This window comes from Rhea americana, unplaced genomic scaffold (genome assembly GCF_003343005.1).
Source record: "Rhea americana isolate MKP2758 unplaced genomic scaffold, rheAme1 scaffold_76, whole genome shotgun sequence".
NCBI classification, from domain to species: Eukaryota; Metazoa; Chordata; class Aves; order Rheiformes; family Rheidae; genus Rhea; species Rhea americana.
In genome coordinates, this window is record NW_028186934.1 from 3,012,439 (window position 1) to 3,029,454 (window position 17,016).

Genomic DNA, 17,016 nt, shown 5'->3' on the forward strand with positions numbered 1-17,016 from the left:
TTTTTTTTTTTTTTTTTTTTTCAGTTTGCAAGATGAGATGAAGCTTTATATGAAATCTTAGAATTCTGGCTTCTTTGAATTTAGATGACTTCTTTTCTGTTCTAGTTGCATATGTTTCCAAGGCATGCGTGCTTATTTACCTGAAAAATCTGCCTTTCTGCTAGCTCTTCAGCTGGCCTTTCCATTGCGTAAAASAACTGGCAGTTGTTCTAGGTCACTTTGAAGTGTCCTGTGTGCCATATGTCATGTCTTTGCTGATATCTTTGTAGCTCTTTTCCCCCRTGGAATGTAGTTACGGGTGGTAACAGATACTGTTTTAACCTGCAGGGTTATTTAGAATGCGCTTTTATTAAGTCTTATGTGAAGTAGACAGRTATCTTTATTTCTTCAAGATATCCCTAAGCAAAATGGAAATAAAGCAAAGTGAATTTATCACAATGGTTGAGGATTACTGTTTACCTCCTGAAGAGGTGAAGAGAAACTGGAGCAACACTCAGCATCATTAGCTATGAAAAATTCTCACCAAAGTCAGTAGGAGTTTTGAATGAACACTGACAGCRGGGTAACGTCCTTAGAGGTTACTTCTGTTTCACATGAATCTTCCTGTTCTGCATTGCCACCTGTGCTGTCCCTTCCTTGATAAATTAAAAAGAAACACCACAGATACGCTAATAAAAATCACAGAGAGCTGCCAACATTTTAAAGGTGCCACGGAGTTTTGAAATTTTTAGCCTCTGGGCCTACTAACCAGCATGATCCATCCCCCTAAACCCAAATCAATAAGCAAAAACCAAAGTAAAATTGCTTTTCTAGCCCCCCTCCCCCTTTTCCAGAGAAAAGAGCAAAGAGCAAATAATATATTTTGGATGTTCATTGCTCAGTTGCTGTGCTACTGGAATGTGCTCAACTGGAGCAAAAAATGGACAGGAAATACAACAAATGAAAATTTATTCAGTACGTGCTTTGCTAACTGATTTACTAAAACACACCAATATTCCTAATCGCTTTTTACAATTAATGTTGACAGCTTTTGTCATACTACTGTGAAGTGAGATGTTCAATTAAAGGATTCAGGCGTATTTTCACTATTCTCATGCTCGACATAAATGTGTCTGTAGTCTCAGATACATGATAGCAGTATACATAATTCCAAGTCAAAACTTGGAATAAATTCAAATAAAAAAATCTGTAAGGTTCTTCCTTTCTTCTGTTTATAGAAGAAGATGACAAAGAGAAGGAATAAGTCATTTTCTGACTCTGCATTACTTTAGGACATTGGGGTTTATGGCTGTTTAACAACTATAACAAAAAGAAATGATAATAGACATAATTTGTGTCCCCAGTTACAACAATGTGGCTCCMCCAGTTTTAATGCTGAACACTTAGTTTTTGGTGTACTAAGAACCCTAAATAATTTTTTAAAACAACTCAGAGATTTCTGCAATGAATTAAGTACTAGGAGGAAGTAAATTATGGATAGAACATTTTAAAATTGTGTTTACTTTAATTGCTTGATTGGGTTTAGGACAACAGCATTTCTTGGAATCATGCTTCATGTAATTCTATGTTTTTTCACTGTCCTATCTGAAAAGCTTTTCTTTTTTTTTCTTTCTTTTTTTTGTGTGCATATTCACCAGTGTAATGAATTTAATTTTTAAGATGTATCTCTCATGGTTGATAACGCTTTCTATGTTGTTGAACTGTAGTTGAAAGATAATTTATATTAAGCAGTAGGGAAAAGAATTAGAAAGACCTTCAGATATATCTTGTCTGTTGTCTTATCTTTAACAGTGTCATTCCCCGTGAGTTTCTGACCAGCTTACTCTGTACTTATGCTCTCTACACAGTTTGTTTCCAGGCATATGTATACCTGTTTTTTTCTGTAGTCTTATCTAGTAGTTTTCTGAGTGTGTTGAAGTTTGGTTTCTCAGAAGCCATTATCTTTACTTTGCTGTACTATTTCCTTTCTTTCTAAAATTTTGTCTAAGCTGTGTGAAATTTACTGTTTCCCTCAGGTTGCAAACCCCTTCTCCAGAGCAAGGCAGGAGGGTGCCTAAATTTCCCCTGTGCCCCCAAGATGGGTCCTAAAGTCAGTATCAATGACAGTGAACAGATGACTAAACTTTGGAATAATTCAAATAGGAAAGACTAAAAGACTCTCTGATCTTGAATCATAGAAGCCAGAGACTGGGCTCATATTTCTCCTAACTGAGTGCTCTGACCATTTGCTGCAGTCCTCAAAGTGTTTTTTTTTAATTTATTCACTCCCACTTCAAGACTGCTCAATTCTTGTAACTTTTTTATTTATATATTTTGTTCTGATAAAGAACATGCCTAAATAAAAAAGCATTCATTCTTTTTAATGTAATGTTGTTTATTTTCTGGCTATCTTTAGTCATATTTTCCTTCAGAAAGATAGAGATAAAATCAGCCATACAGCTGAGTCAACAGACTATCTACAATAAACATCATTGTGTGTATACTACAGGATATTATAGTATTTAATAAATGTGGATTATTAAAATAGCTGTAACAATTATAGCTACTGCAAATTGCATCAGATRGGTTGTCCTATTTATCAGAWATATGACCTTTTCATTTGTCAGAGTATAACTTCTTTTTCCTATCTGTACGTTGAGTTTTCTTTCAGAAAGTGGTAGGATCCTTCATTTAAGAAAGTTTAAAATGAAAATCTGTGATTCATATTTTCATGATGTAGACAATTATCTGAGGAAAGTGAATTGAAATGAATGACTAACTTTTCATGGATTACCGTACAGCCAACAGGTTAGTAATAATGTCTGGTTACTAACAGTAAATTTGAATTTGTACTACAGCCAATGAATATTGATATAAAACTTAAAGTGGTCACAGACCTTCCCTAGTGCTTACTATAAATTTTTCTGTGACCTTGGAAACCTGTTTTTGATGTAAGGTCTATAAGCCTTGTTGATTATTTTCAACATAGGAACTGGAAATATTTTCCAATTAAGAAATGTGTCACAGTGTAGAATTCTTTGATTAGAATACATCATTTAGCAATGTACAAGGTGGTGACTTCTGGCTTGTAGAGAAAGATGATATTTTGCTGTAAAGAGGTAGCTGTGGAGATGTCAGTAGATGTTACTCATTGAACACAAACATGCAAACTGAGAATTCAAGAACAAAAAAAAGTATTGTGCCTTGGGAGTATTTCCTTTGTTGTTTTCTTTCCTCCTTTCTTTTGGGTAGAGAGCTGTTAGGAGACTGGGATATTAATTATTATAATGAATGTGTGGAAGAAATTCAGAGTGCATCTATTCATCTTCTATTGTACATAAGGTATTTTTATGAGATTATAGACTGGTAAACATGCTGGAATGTCATGAAGAAGCTTATAAGAAGTGGCTTGAAACGTACAAGATTAAGGATAATTTTTTGTTTTAGTAATGTCCTTTCTCCTTATTTTTTACAAGAAATCTGAAGAAAGTTCCCACTTTATAAAATCTGTTCTAATTTATGTAATGAACAGTTGGCAAACGAAATGTAATTTATAACTCAATGTTTTTGCCTTGCCTATTCTGTGAGAGGATGAAAAGAGTTACTCAATAAATTAACTGTGAAAAGGAGTGGCAACATGCCTCCTTCTTTGTCATAAGTAAATCACAGTGATATTAAATGTGAAAGGTGTATCATGAGAAATTATACTTAATATAATTTGATTCCATAAAATATCCAGTCATTTAGTGTTTAATTTACATTTACAAGGGAAACTATTTTACAGTAGAGATCTTTTGCTGAAAAAAATCTACCTTAAGCAGAACTGACTTTAAAAATGTTAAGAATTAAGGCAACAGATACCAGCATCATAGTGTACAGAATCATACCAGCATCGTAGTGTACAGAATCCCAGTGTCCCAGCTCTGCCTAACGCAAGCTAGTGAGATTTTCCCTGATATGTACACTAACTAGCGAGCATTTTGCTTTCAATTTTATCTCTCTGCCCACTGTACACCTCCAGCCTTATTCTGTTTGTTTCACAACATTTGCTAGAGATAAATATAGTGCAGGTAGACATCACATTTGCTTTAAATCATACAGTTCAGAATTGACCTTMAGTTCTTCTGTCATCTCATTGCAGGGTCTTCCTTGGGCAGAAGTTACCAAGTTGTACTAGATTATACTGTGCTGTGGTGGTTTCGAGATAACARCTAACAAGGGGAGTAAATGCATCCCACTTTCTTGCACCTTTTTGACCAGCACTCTTCRTCTGAAATATAGGGATCTGAAATTGCAGTGGTGCAGATGCTTTACTGCGTGGCTAGTGTTCACATAAGACTGCACATGACTGGCAAGAAGATGAAAGAGACACTGTTATCTACCTGCTTTCTCAACTTTTTATATTCCACTCTGCATACTATTTTTTCATTAGTTTGTCCCTGCAGTTGGCTTAATAACTGGATCAAGTCCTGAGAGATGCTTGGCACCATTTACAGCAGGCCTGAAATTTCAAACTAAWTTTTGTTATTGCTCAAAGAAGGGAAGCTGAAACAATGGTAGCCATTGGCTACCAGTTGCAATAAGAGGTGCCAGGTTTGGTATCAATGGGAAATACARCTTTTCAGCAATTTGGATTTTGGCAACTGTGTTTTTGTGTTGGCTTGAAGCTTATGCTAGAAATATGCGCTGGTTACAGTGATTCAGTCATTTAAAATAATATAACATCTACTCTTACCTACTCTTATAGTAATAGCATATGTTACTTTTTTTTTGGAAGACCATTCGTGTTTTTCAAATAACTTTCACTATACTGAGCTACTGGACTGACATGGCTGTCTGGTGGACTAGGCATTTTCATAACCAGGAAACATGCTAGAATTATAAATGCAGGCAACGTTAACTTTTAACTTTATGTGATGCTAGGAAGTGTAATGCCAGGTTACTACTTAGGGAATGTGTATGCTGCTTCTTAAGACTATAGCACCAGAAGAATATGAGGGAAGATAGAACGTAGGCTATTGAGGTTTTCGGGTATTTGTCAGTTTTATAGTTGGAAATGTGTAATAATATATACACATATACATATATGTATACGTGCATGTATATGACGTGCTAAAGTTTAATTCTAGAACAACTGCTCAGTGTTAAGCTGAGATCAGAGCACACTTACTGTTGAAAAGGGACAAGTTTTACAAACTGTTTGGAAGGAATTTTAGTACTGCAGTCTGCTCGCAGCAGGACTTTCGTCTGAAGTGACAGTGAAACAGCAGGTCCAATTCTGATCTCCATTTCACTCAAATAGATGTTTCCAAGCTCCTGCTAGATTCGAAATCCAACTGCAGCTGACACCCGCTGAGGACAGGTGGAGCCTGCACTTACATTTGCGTTCACTTCAGACTTGTGGGCACGGACTCAAATAAATTTGGCACAGCCTGCTCTGGGGGGATAGTGTACTTCCAGGCATATTGAACAGTCACGCAGTAAGATAGCTGCAAAAATCGTTCCCATGGGAAAGGGAGATTTAGAGCTACACAGCAGACGGCTGTGTCCCAAAGGTACAGGCTAGGCAGAACCTGCTGCAGCCTCTCTGAACGCTTACGGAAACATTTTCAGGTTTCTCCGTTCTGTTCCGAGGGAGTTCGTTGCAGTGACCTCCTCCCGCTTTGATCTTATTTTTTGGACCGTTTCATGAATTGTCTATTAGAAATCCAGCTTTGAGATACTGGATGTTGCTTTAGCATTCAACTACTGAGCATGAAAAGGTCACTGCTGCTGCGGCCTTGGTCAGCTTGTGTACTAATTAGACCTGCTGAAGAACCACAAGTATTTCATCTGTCACGCTTCCACAGAAACTATAGAAATATCCATGCAGCTATTCTTTAAATCAGAAATTCCCTGAGCCTCACAGCTACATGCTCTTAGGCTACTTATCCATTTTACATGTTCAAAAGATTTTGAAGAATTTTATAGAAAGAAATTCAGAGGCTAGGGGGAATCCAGAGAGACTCATACAGTCAGCAGGGTAGGATCTGTGGGTAAAATGGTTTGGGGSGGGGGGGGGGGGCAATAGTGTCACATGGTAGATTTGGAAAGCAAAAGCAGAAGGATTTCCAAAAATTTCTACACTACAGAATATATTTTATTTTTCTGCAGATGCTTCTTTGAAAAGTAGTTTAGCTAAGGCATCAGAGCCCCAGCTAAGTTTTCTGTTTGGGGCTAGACTGCTTCTGATACCCTCACCAGTTCTTAGACGTCTTTATACTAGACTGCAGYGTCATCCCTTACTCACGCTGATTAGTTACTGGTTGAACATCTGTCAACATCTGGTTGAACATGTGTCAAARTTAATCTGAAAAGTCTCAAATACTTTTGGACGTAGTGCTATTCATCGATGGCTTTTTATAAAACTCTTCAAGTTATAACTTTCTGCTTATGTTGAGAAATAATTGTCTCCTTTATGCTGCCTTTATATTAAACATAGATTTTTTGTTAATAAGTAGTATCAAAACACCCACCAAATAAATAGGTACAGTTCAGTTCTATGGGATTGGTAAATCCATCCTGATGATGTGAGCTAATTCTGGCWTGGAAATAGTAAGTAAAGCAGAGAAGGCTTGGAGCTGGTTTGTTTARACTCTTCTCTCCTTTGGCAGTAAATAATGCCAATACTTAGTAAGCTGTTCACAAATCCATCAAATTAGCATTACTGAGCACAAGTGTTATGTCTTATTAGTCATTAATTATTAACCATCTCTTTGCTGATTAGAGTTTAAACATGGGCTTCTCTGTGAAACTCCTGATAACAGCAGATGAGTGCAACAGATAAACTGAAAAGTATTGACGATTTAATTGTACTGAATGGCCCAGGTGGGATATTCAAAAGCACCTATGACTTAGAGGCTGGACTTGCAAAGAGGTTTTAAAAATGCTAAGTCTAACTTTCAAAAATCAGTGATATCCTCACTGATAATGAAAGTCACCTGGGAAACGGTGTAATTTCTTTGTTTTCTTTTTCTTTTTTCTTTTTTTAATCTGATTTCAAAATTTGTACTGAGCATATGTAGTGCACCAATAGGATGATTTTAGTGTCTGGTTAGGGTATTCAGAAGTGGTTCCTGCTCAGTTTTTCCTGCTGAAGTTATGCCACGTATTTATTATCATGAGTTTATTTTAAGAGAGACTATTCTATGTTTCCTAGATCAACACCTTAATTATCAGACTTAGAAAGTAATTCTTACTCCATTTGTACTTATACTATACTTAGGTAATGCTATACAACGTGAATCACTTTCGTCTGGAAAGACTGAGGGAGAAAGATAAGGAAACCATTTTACTGTCATGAATCGAGAGTTGAAGTATTTTGGGGACTGGGACTAATGTCCGTAACTCTTACAGATTTCAAGGGAATTAGGTTCCAAGACATACTTGAAATTCATTAGCAGAAATTCCACTACGCTGTGTAATATTAGTTTTTTACCAGTTTCTTAAAGTTCCTGACACTTAATCTTTGGATGATGTAAAAAAGGACAGCTTTATTGTTTTAGTGAAGTTATATTGGCCAAAGACCAAATGAAAATCTTTTTAACACTTTTCAGGAAGTATGAATAGGGTTTAATAAAATATTTTGGTGTTCACGCTGTTACTGAACGGTTATAGTTATTTCATTTGTAAAAAGAGGAATAAAAACTTAGAAATTTTATTAGATTGAATTGTGTTATAACTGCAAACACTCAATAAAGAGACAATGGGTATATTATGGTATTTTATTTCACACCTAATCTTGTATACTACAGAACTTTGTGCAAAATGGAGTGCTAAAGTTGAATCAGACTAGAGAAATACAAATCTTAGCAAATTCAGCTAGTTCAGAAGGTCAAGAGGAGCTGGACTGTGTTTTGAGCAGCATATATTCAGCTTGTAACATTAATAACTGAAGAAGCATAGAAACAAAGATATTATTGTGGACACTGTTGTTAAAAAGGCCCTACTATTAATAATTTATGGTTATGCAAATTGGTATGTAGGCACATATTGTACATGCACAATCAGACCTCTTGCCTTGTCTTACTAGCTCACCACGCATCTCTATCACCACGTAGGGGTATCACAGAATGTGTGAGATTGTGAATTTTGAAGTACATATTTGACTCTTTTTTTAATTGTCTTTTCAGAGCCTTTAGGATGCCTGGCTTGTGTTTCCTAGCTTCTCTCTTCAGCAACAGAGAATTGAGCTTCTGTAACCACTAATAGAAAGCTGTAAAAATAACACCTGAATAACATTTGAAGAAATCTGCCACAGAATTAGATGCCAGATTCAAGATGAGTATATTTAATGGAAGAGCAGTGCTAGTCAGGAATTCTGAGTCTCATTTCAACCCAAGGCAGTTTGTTAAGGAAGAGGAATTCTGTTTCTCTTTGCATTAATCAGAATAGATGGTTTTCTTTCATTTTCACTATGAATCAATCTCTGGTTTCTTCACAGCCCGCTTGGTTTAGTGGTTTTGGTGTTGGTAAACAAAGTAATGACTGAAATAAATAAAAGAAACCCAGCTGCTGATCTGAGTTATTTCGATGTCCCCTTGGATATGCCTTCTGATTCATTAACAGAGTCTTTGTTGAATTGTTAGACCTTTTAAATTCAGTACAGCATGCTCATCTCTGTTCATTTGGAAGGAATCGTGCTTGATTTGAGTTATTTCACATGGTAATATATGTCACTTGATAATTTTCCTTAGGTTTCACAGAATACATATTACCTTGTATTTACATTTGATTTGCTGGCAAATATCCACATTCAAGGAGTTCGTGGATTATAAACAGACCTTGCCTGCTTGCTAGGCCAATTTCAGTGAATTAATAGCTAAGTGTGAATTACAACAGTTGAGACATGGAAAGGTTATAAAATGTGTGTAAGACTCTGAGAGGCAGAAATTTTTGCTGTGTGTGATGTTTCCACAAAATTTCCCCCATAGGTCACCATGCTTTTTAGATAAGTTTAGAGGTATAAGCAGTCACATTTTCAAAAGTTTGTAAGTATATTTGATTATGCTGGTACTGAAATCCAAAAGCAGAACTTCAACTCAGCTATGTATAATCAAACTAGCTCTAAATAAAATTAAAGTATGGAGAGGTGTGACAGTGACAGCATTTAGCTTTGCAGCCTAACTGAAAACCCATGTAGGATACCAGAAAAGTATCTGGCAAAATAATCTGTATGGAGAATGGTACATTCTGCCTACATTCCTCTCAGGAGATGAGAGTTTAAAACTAGCTTGTGTCAGTAGATGTATTCTTAAGGAAACCGTTGGAAGTGCATTAGACTTGTGCTTAGGTATTTTTAGCGTATAGGCAAGGTTCTAGCTGGAATAGATCAGCAGCCATCCTGAGAGGTGGAGAGGCCTATGGTGAACTGCAGCTACTAAGGATCAATGCTTGAAGGGGGTAAACTGTTAATACAGCTGTTGTATCTTTAGACATTTCCAGTTAGTGAAGCAACAGTGTGGTTTTATGAGTAACTGATGCCTTGTAGGAAATACGTGTGTTGCCATATTGCTAATTGAGATAGTAGGGAATGGGTTAATATTTGCTGGAAAAGGATAATAGGTACACTAGATGACATTTAGGGTATTTTCCCCTTGAAAAACTGAATTCTACTGAGTATCGCTGAGTTCCTGTAAAAAGAAAACAATATGCTCCAAATAGGATTGCTAACGTTTTTGCATGGTTGCTTATAAGAACAGACCTGTATTTTCTACAGTTCCTTGGACTGGTACTGCAGAACAAGCTTCACTAACTGTTTCTCAGAGCAGTACTTGCCTTTAGGGTCCTTATAATGCTTTTAATGCTTGGGGAAGATCATGTTCACATCATGCTCAATTCAGTACTGCCAGAAATTGTGTCTAGCCTGCAGAGAAGTTAAAATCTAGCATGCATCTGCTGCTCTTAGAGCACCGTGTGGTTTGGGTTTTTTCCCCCAAAATGAGCTCCCAGTCTTATTCTGACATGAATGATCACTCAGATTTGTGTGGGAAATGCCTTAGGGCCCCACAGCTTAGGTATAACTGGCAGGCCGGTGAAATCTCTGAGGAGCTGTCGTCTTAGCACTCCTGGCATCCCCATAATCCGTACCGCTCCGTTCCGATTCCTGCCTCTCATGTCAGTCTCTGTCTGTGTGTCCTTGGAGCACTGCAGACACAGCAACATACCTCGCCAGTCACTGCACATTGTTTCTGCATGTGAGTCTCTGCCAGACTGAGCTAGAAACGTAGTTCACAGCTTTGTGAGAGCCTTTCTAGATGATCTGCACAACTCGCAGGACATATTTAGGATATTTTCTTCCATCTTTGTAGATCTGAGAGAGAACAGTCTTGACACAATTACGTTAGACAACTCAGATCCCCTTATTTTCTTTTCTGTCTTCAGGTGGTTACTGGTTGGATATCATCTCGGTTTCATAATTCTTTCATTTTTAAAAAATAAATTTAAGATGAGTTAGTGCTAGCATACCTAGCTGAAGCTGTTGATCCTTGAGTGCTCTGGGCACATTGTCCAAGCCACTAAGTGATGGACTCCAACCTCTATAGAAATAGCACTGTGAATTATTAAGGACTGGTGTTTTTGTATGTTATGCCTTACAGCTTTGGAAGAACTTTATTATCAGAAATACAGAAGACTGATGTTAGGCCTTCAAAAGATGATGTGAATGCACTGTCGGTAGTAGCTTCAGTTTCACCCTTTGCTTCAGTGAAATGCTATATTTTTTCAACAAGCTTCTGTTCTGATATGCTTTTTGATTCAATTGCAGAATTGCTTCAGTTAATCAATTTTATTTACAATGGCTTTTTGTTTCCTTGGTTGCTGTTAGAAACAGTAGGTTTATCAACAGCAAGTCTCCTCCAATCTAGGCATGATAACTTAGCTTAGCAGAAAAGGCTAGAACATTTGAAAATATTTCAGTAAGTTTAGCCTGTATTTTAAATAATCAGGATGAGATAAAATGGAAATGCATGGCATAGGCTTGGTTTGTACCCTTCAAAGTCAATAGAAATACTCTAGATACTATGAAAAGACATAAATTCAGGCCATAAGTGAGTTTAAGTGAACATAAATTGAACTGTCTATCCATTAGAAGAACAATGTACAAACCAACAAATACAGATGACACAAAGATTTCCTATCTACCTCTTATAACCCCTCTCCTTCCAAGTGATGCACAGTTGCTGTATATGAATATAGTCCAGCAGAACACACAGTTTTGATGTATCTTGTACATCAGAAAGCTCAAGAAAGGTAGTASTGTAAGAAGAGAGATAACGAAACGATTAGAACCACAAAGTAAGSTTGCCATCAAGCAGGATCACAAAATAGGTAGGAAAAAATGCAAACCAGAAAAGGGCCCGAGGCTTTCTCCCAGCTGAACAAATGGAGCCACCAGAACAGTAGCTGCCAATAGCAGTTCTCAGCATGTTTCATAATCTTAACCTTAATCATAACCTCTGGATACACAGCTGGATGCAATTTGGGTGTGAATCATCCCCTGCAAGGATGAACTTCTTTTGGAAGAAAACTCTCTGAGGRGAGAAATAGGGTATGGAGTAGGCTGCAAGGAGAACTTCAGGATATGTTTGTCCTACAGAGTGAACACAGTCAACATACATGTTAACGAGTTACTCTAGCTCTTTCTGTCTCATTGCTAATGAACAGATACTAGCAAGATTAATGGAGTGTTGCTTTCTTTCTTCTTTCTGTGAACAAATTTTCTAGAAAATAGTTTTTGGAAAGATACCTAGGAGAAATGCAGATGGCAAGGTTATTGCTGAACAGGAATACAGAAGCCATCTGGTTTTACTTCCTCTTGTAAATATTCTCTACATCCTTTTTTTTTTTTTTTTTTTTTTTTTTTTTTTCTACTAATTTTTCTTGTATTTTTTTTCCTTATACTTTTCCTTTGTTCCTTCTTGCTGTTTGCTGCAGGTTTTAGTGAATATTGTATTTCTTTGTTGTGTCTCTCATTTTCAGGTTCCACGAGGAAGAATGTTCCACTGTTAAGGCAAAGACCTTCCAACTTTTCAGAAAACATCCACTTCCAAAAGTTTTCTAGAAAGATCTACTTGTTCCTGGTCACTGTGTACTTACTTGTAGTTCAAAGATGGGCTTTCTCCAGGCATTTCCAATGTTGTGTTGGACTTCAGAACAAGGATAAGGTATTTTCAGCCCGCTGGGTGTATYTTCTATAAGGAATCACTAAGACACGGAAAAAAAGTGAAACAAACAACATAAAATATGGAGCATATTCCATATGTGGTTACAAAGTTCATGCTGTACAAAAGATAGTTTACTACAAATAGAAAATGGTGTTTTGCTGTAACATGGGGCCAAAATTATAATCAAATAAGTAGTTCTTGCAACATTTATAATTGCAGTTCTGTTCTTCATTTTTTTCCAGCATCACCCAAGTCCCTGAGGCCTCTAGCAAGAAGCTAGGGTCCTGTTTAAGTTCAATGTATGCTATCAGTTGAGGTTAGCTTACAGTGCATGTTAGATAATTATAAGCCAGATACTTTAATTTCAATTCTTTTATTATTTAGAGATGCTCCAGGCCATGTAGCATGTCCTTGTGAAAATTTAGCAGTTACCAAAGCACTGACTAAAATGACTGTACTTTGCATAATGCCTGTAGTCAAAAGCCTTAAAAAGCTAAATAATACAAAACATTAATGACCGGTCTTTTCCATGCATCTCAGCTACTTCAGCAGATGTAACATTATTAGCTTCTTCTGTTCACAGTACATTAGATATGCAATCAGCAGGGGAAGAGACAGATTTACAGAATATGAAAATGGCCTGTAAAAGATTACTCWTAGCAGCAATTAGCCAGCGCTAAAACTTGGGGCAGCCAAAGTATTTAGTAAACAGCAAGAACCATGGTTTATTTCTAGAAATTAATTCAGGCAAAGTGTTTTATTTCTAAACGCTGCTGTTGTATGCCGTTTTGTGAGCGGAATCACATCTATGGCATTGGTGACAATAACTGTTACAGCTTGTTACTCACAGCCAAAGGAGTTTTTTCCTATTATTTCAAATAGTGGGAATCTCTGTTGTGCAAAGGATTTAAAACTGACAGGTTTTAGAAACAGTTGAGTACAAACTGGTTCAGCCTGCAAGGCCTTGTGTACGCCACAGTTCCAGCTGGCTGCAAACTATTTAAATCCGCTACGCGGCTGTGTGCTCTGACAGCGCTGTTTCACCCCCCTGCTCCTGCCTCCCTCCCCTTCGCCTGGCAGCCAGCTCAGATTCGGCTGGACTCCGTTTTGCTGCTCATCRAAAGGCTTGCTAACTTAGCTCCAATCTAGTAAACCTCTACCACTGGGTTGCTAGAGATTGCTAAGAATGAAATTTGGTCTGCAGAGCTTGTAATAAGCAGATGATGATGAGATTGTCTCTGAACACCCAAGCTTTATTTAGAAATAAATGGGGCTGCTTTACAGGCTTCTGTTGATTAAATCTCAAAACGTTCCTAATATGTCATCATATGATGCTCTTTTCCCATGAAGGAAAAAACAGATCATGCCAGCAAGTTAGCCTCAAACCAGAAAGAGAATCTAAAATTTTATGTTTCCCAGCCCTGCATTCTAATTATTAARTTACTACCCAAAATGAACTAGAAATTGAAGGCTGGATTCTCACTTGACTTAAAAACCCATCAGTGTCAGAAGCTATTAGGGAGGCTGAAGGCAGAGACACTGTGGTGATTTACACTATCAGAATAAATGATTCTGACTCTTTTCTCAAATTCTTTCTTAAAATTGATATGGACTGAACCTCTAGCCTCAGTGCTGTTTAAAACAAAAATGGGCAGTCACAACACTGTATACTCTTTTTTTTGCCTCCTTTTATTTTGAAAACAAGTTGAAGCAGTATGACTGTATAATAGTGTGATAAATCGGTGGATTTACACATGGCAGAATAAGATTAGCATTGCCATTACTTCATAATAAGGCATGGCGTGACTATGGAATTGATTTCAAAGTAAGGTTGATCCATTACAATTTTGTTAATATTGAATTTTAAATAGAATGATAAATTGCTAATCAATACAATTATAAGAAGCAACTTAGGGAAAAAACCTATTATCTACTGTTTTTAATTGTGTTATTTTATTGGGATTCTACTTTAAGAAGTTCATATAAATAATATTACAAATATGCTGTAGACATTTGTGCAATTCAAGGAATATTCTTTATTGTTACAAGTTTTTCACTCATTTGTTTTCAATGTAAGCTTCAACCATTTTTAATGCACTGTGGACTTGCTCAGAAGAGATGGAGCAAAGCTTTTATGCTGTTTGTTATCCTAAATAAAACAGTCTAATCACAAATGGAAGGAAACTTTGTTTAAATGCTTTTCTGTGCCAAATTCCTTACTGTGTATAATGTTGTTCTGACTTCTCCACAGTGTTTAGATTTGACTTTATCCTAAACCTGAAAGAGATTTTAATCAGGAATTTTGCCCTTTCTCTTACTTCTAACCTCTGTCTTTTCTGGTAGAGGGACCATACCACCAGTGATACCTGTATTGTATCTGATCCCAGGTATGTGTTTCATTGAAAAGATACAGCTAATACACTTGCTTTCCTAGGAAATCTCTGTGATACTAGGAGCAGAGGAAATGTAAAATTGCACTCGTGCTGCCTATAGTCAGGAACAGGCTGTGAACAGAAATGTCTCATCATGTGTATAATTTACTCAACATCCTTCTCATAAAATTGCACTATCTGGAGGAGAAATGGAAATTCAGTAATGCAACAACGCTTCGTTCTGGTGGTCAATATCCATCCTTCGCACGGAGGGATAACAGAGTTTGCCTCTGCTAGAGTGAAAGGGAACAGTTTCAATTAAAAATGAAGATTTGGATGATACTGCTTTCCAAACATCTTTAGCTATTGTTTTCACAACCAATGTAATCAAAGACCAAACATAAATTACAACAAAATAATAGCCTTCCATATCAAAATTTCCAGTGACAATTGCTAAATCAAACTAAATTCATTAAGACTTAACTTTTAGAGGTGCATTTAATCTTTCTCTTCAATTATAAGATCCTCTTTAATTTAAACAGGATAATAATTATTAGCCGTGTCTCCAGTGATCTCCCAGAATATTAAACTGCTGCAAAGTGAACAGACTATGTTCAGTCTCTTGGAAGAAATGGTATACAGGACAAAACAAGCTTTTTGCTCATGTTGTGAGGTTTCATTAATGTAAGTGGGAGCCTCAGAGATATTCACTGACAACTGTTGGAGTGCTATCTTGGGAAATATCAGCACTCCTCAGAGAAGTGATGTGAAAATCCTTTGCTTGGGCAATTTTCCACAACCGCTCATTCTACAAGGATTTTTCTTAAAATCAGYTGAGGCATTCAGCACATGTGAAAATAGAGATGATACCATCCATTGTCAAAATGACTTTGAACTTTATCCAGCAAGCAGGCTTACCGAAATAGGGTGCTGCTCAGCGTGAATTGGGAAGGCAAGATTTGGCTAAGGTATTAGRGATATATATTTGTCATTCTGATTTGCAATGACATGAGAAAATGTCCACTCCTGCTAGGGAGCACAGGCGTTTTGCTGTGAAGACCCTTTGCATTTTGACAGTTTGGTGTACTTTTAACCACCTTGTGCAGAGGGACTTTTCCCCCATAATTTTCACAACAGTTTGCAGATGTACCCTTTGTTTCTGAAGCACTGAGAAGAAGCAGGTGCATAAACTTAAAACAGTATTTCATGTCACTGAAAAAAGAAATGATCAAAAAGCATTATTCTTTTTGTGAAATGGTTGTTCTTTGCAACATGTTTGCAAAAATACCACCCTCCCACCACAYGTGAATACCCTTTTGACAGTACAAATATCTACCAGCAGGTATTAATGATCCGCTTATTGTGCCGAACTATTTCTGGATCTTTAAAATAATCAAGTATCAATTTCTGCCCCTATCTAAATATTCTTCTTAAGTTCCTGTCACTCCATATTTGAATAAATAATCTTATGATCATTCAGAATTGTGGTCAATTATATTTTTATGCAGTTATCTCTAGACAGAAAAAATAYATTAAATATAAAAAATAGATTTACAAGATATTTTAGTTAGCAGTTTAGTAGGTTGTAGCAAAACAAAGCTTCCATATTGCTTCTGAATTCTCATGTAGCTGAAAACTGGATTTATACTTTAGGGAGGTCATGAAGAACAATTTACTACTATGAAAAATTCTCATTATCTCTTTTATAAATTCACTGTATTTTCTGCTGAATCTGAATCCTCAAGCAGAGTTCTGTGGAATATATTTTCAGTAATAGGCTACATCTGAACATTGCAATTTTAAGCTATTAAAAGCCTGAAGGACTCTTTATATGACYGACTCTGACTAAGCTCCATGAGTGACAACAGGATGGTAACAGTCGCATAACTGGTGAGGCAACTCCTGTGTAGGGATTTGCGAGCCTGATGGAGCTTCATTGCTAGCAACTGCTCCAGGTAAAGCCAGCAAATAACAAAGACGTTTTTGTTGCAAATGAACCTCTTCTGTTCTTCTGCAGGCCTTTGCAGCAGCAAACTTTTCTATATAACACTTCTTGGTGACTCTTCATGTTTCCCTCAATACTTTCCTGTCCTTTCTGGCTTACTTAGCTACTCATTCTCTTTGCAATTTGTCTTAAAATGTGACTTCCTCTTCATCTTCTCCTTAGGGCTGAAGCCAGTAATTTTTATGAAGGTCAATGCTTTGGATTTTTTCCATTTAATTGTGGATAATATTCTGGTTTTGAGTGAAAAACTGTAAATACTTGAACATCAGGYACCAATTTGTGGACTTAAGCTTCACTGGGGGTAGATCAATTTTTTCCTGTCATATAGACTTCTTTTCCTCTGGAATCTWATTTTTCATGAATGATGAACTTTCCTGCGGTTAAACTGAAAGAGATGTAGCAAAGTTCAATGGACATGCTGTCAGGTATTCTCATTCTCCTGTTGTCTAACAAAAAG